The sequence below is a fragment of the Nuphar pumila genome, chromosome 5, assembly GCF_984573655.1.
Source record: "Nuphar pumila chromosome 5, dmNupPumi1.hap1.1, whole genome shotgun sequence".
NCBI lineage: Eukaryota > Viridiplantae > Streptophyta > Magnoliopsida > Nymphaeales > Nymphaeaceae > Nuphar > Nuphar pumila.
In genome coordinates, this window is record NC_143253.1 from 86,098,812 (window position 1) to 86,101,441 (window position 2,630).

Consider the following 2,630-nt stretch of genomic DNA (forward strand, 5'->3'; position numbering starts at 1 on the left):
GAAATTTAATATATAGGCTTACTATATATCAGCAAATGTTCATACAAGGGGTGGTCCCAAAATCATGAATGGGTTTCGATATATCCAAGTGAGAACATGGCGCGAAGTCAAGACTGCACACCTGCAAAAACAACAAACTGTTAATGCATAAAGTGGATGGCATTTTATTTACTAACAATGTACCAAGAGATCTATCCAAGAAGTGCTTTTCCGTGCATGATTTCATTCTCAATATATCATTAAGAAATTAAACCCCATATCTTTCGAACCCCATAATCCAAAGATAATTCCTCAAAGGGAGCAGATATGGATAAACCATAAGTGGTTGCTCTTCACTAGAAGACAGGGAAATTACATATAGAAATTCAACAATAAGCCGGAACCTTGGCTACAACAAAGATATTTGCTAACTCTTGCTAATAATCTTGGGTGAAATTCACCAAAAAGTATTGATATGCTGGAAGATTAATACGTGATAAAAGAAAGAACTAACATGCTGATGTCAAATTATTAGATGGTTTTTGATATACTTAGACAATGAGGCAAGCAGACTTGAGGAGGTAAATGTAGATCGGATGTTGATCCGAATTGCTGATATCTACAATACAATGATATGTTAGCATATCTGGTGCAATGAACTAAGATAACAAATATTATTTTAAGTGTTAATAAACCTCATATGTAAGAGCATCTATGCCAGATTGGTCCAATGAGGAAGGATACATATTTATGATTTTGCCACGAAGGTTATGCACATGTGTGCTAGGTTCAAGATGATGATGCCCCTGAGGTGCTGGGAATAGCAACTATATAACTGAACTACACCATCATAATCAGTCGATGCCAAGAAGTTCTTAGCATGGTTGTTCCAGCATACATAATTGAGCTTAGATCTGCTTGACATCTCAATCACAGGGTAGTGATATCTTCAGTTTGAGTTTTGAAACCGTTGCCAATGTTGTTCTCTTTGCATGCCTTAGGAAGACAGTCAGTACTTCCTAATAGTGATTGCCTTCTTTCAACTTCCTGAATATCCAAAATTTTCTACCAGCTTAGAGGACTGAATGCACCTTTTCTCTTTCAAGGTTAAAGGGAAATGCAATAGCAATTCTGATTCAGTGTCTTCTTTATCAAGGGATGGAACTGCATATTTTCCACAGGGAATTCCTGTGATTCAAGCATCAATTTTGTTTGTAGTTTAATCAAATTCTAAAAAATTACCAAAATAGCTTTTTGAAAAGCTCAGACACTTTGTCCGGTATCCGTTTGGATCCATCGTATTATATTCCTCAATTCGAGGTTTAAAGCTCGAATGTTTTCTCAAAACTTGGGTCCAAACCCATTCTTCTGAAGAAATCTCCCCAAAATGGTCTGAAATTCTCAGAAAAATACTTTTGTAAATATCTCTCAGAAAAATACAAAAAATTAGTTTTAATCCTTGTTTTCTTACAAACTTTAGGATTTTATTCTAAAAATACAAAAAAATGGAAAAATCATGCAAAAAACCAAAGAAATTAGGAAAAACTACATGGTTTTTGAAAACTTTTGTCGAAAAACTCACCTTTAACCCCTTGCTTTATTGAAATCTTGAAACTAAGGGCCCCTTTGGCGAAAATATTCTTTTAGGGTTTTTCAAAGAAACCCTTTGCGAGAAAAGGTGGAAGGCGACTCCTCTCCCTCTCCATCGGCCGCAGGTTACCCTCCAGAAGCTTCACCCGAGCCATCCATCGGTAGCCTCTGCCCTTCATGAAGCTTCCAGCTCCCATGGCCTCCATGAACCCTCCGATCGCCTCACCTCCTCCTCTTTCGTCCATCTCCAACAAACTCGCGTGCCTCCACCTCGCGAGCTCCTCCTCCTTCACGAAGCTTCCACCGAACACCCCCATGTGCAATCTTCCTCCAAAACCCTCGCACGCCTCATCCTCAACGGCCTCACCCTTCTGGAGCCTTCGCTTGATTTCCTATAAGAGCACGCACAGGAGGGGGAGAAGGGGATCAGATTTTTCTTCAGCAACATCCATCATTCGCCACAAATCACCGACTCCTTCCATCCTTTTTCCCATTACCATCTTCCCTGAAGCCTTTCCCTGGGCGAATCGAAGCAACTTCAACCCCCCCCCCCCCCCCCTTTTTTTTTTTTGAGCTTCTATCACTGCAGCAGAGAAATCCTGACAAAACAAAGAAGGTCGATCACTCTGAAGTTGCAGCTACAGGTAGGCAACCATCCTTTCCTTTCCATTTTCCGATTTACTCTTCTTTTGGTTCTTTGTTTTGGTTTTAGGCTTCCATGAACGCACTTCTGATGGTATTGAGTTGTCTATACAATATCAATCCATCTATATGCAATAGTAACAAAGCAATCACGCTCCAACATTTTTTCCAGTTACTTTATTTTCATCGACTCGATTAAGAATGTGTTGCTGCTTTTAGAATCTTGGTCCCTTGTCAATATCATTCTTGAATTACTTCTACATGTTTGTCTTCTTGAATTTTGTTATTATCAATCTTTGATTAAGGCCATTGTCTATTACATTTCTCATTGATGGTGGATTGCTTGTTCTGGATCCCCTTGGTATTTACCCCTTTTATACTCCACGTTTGCACCCATGCTGTAGCATCCATTAGCTTCA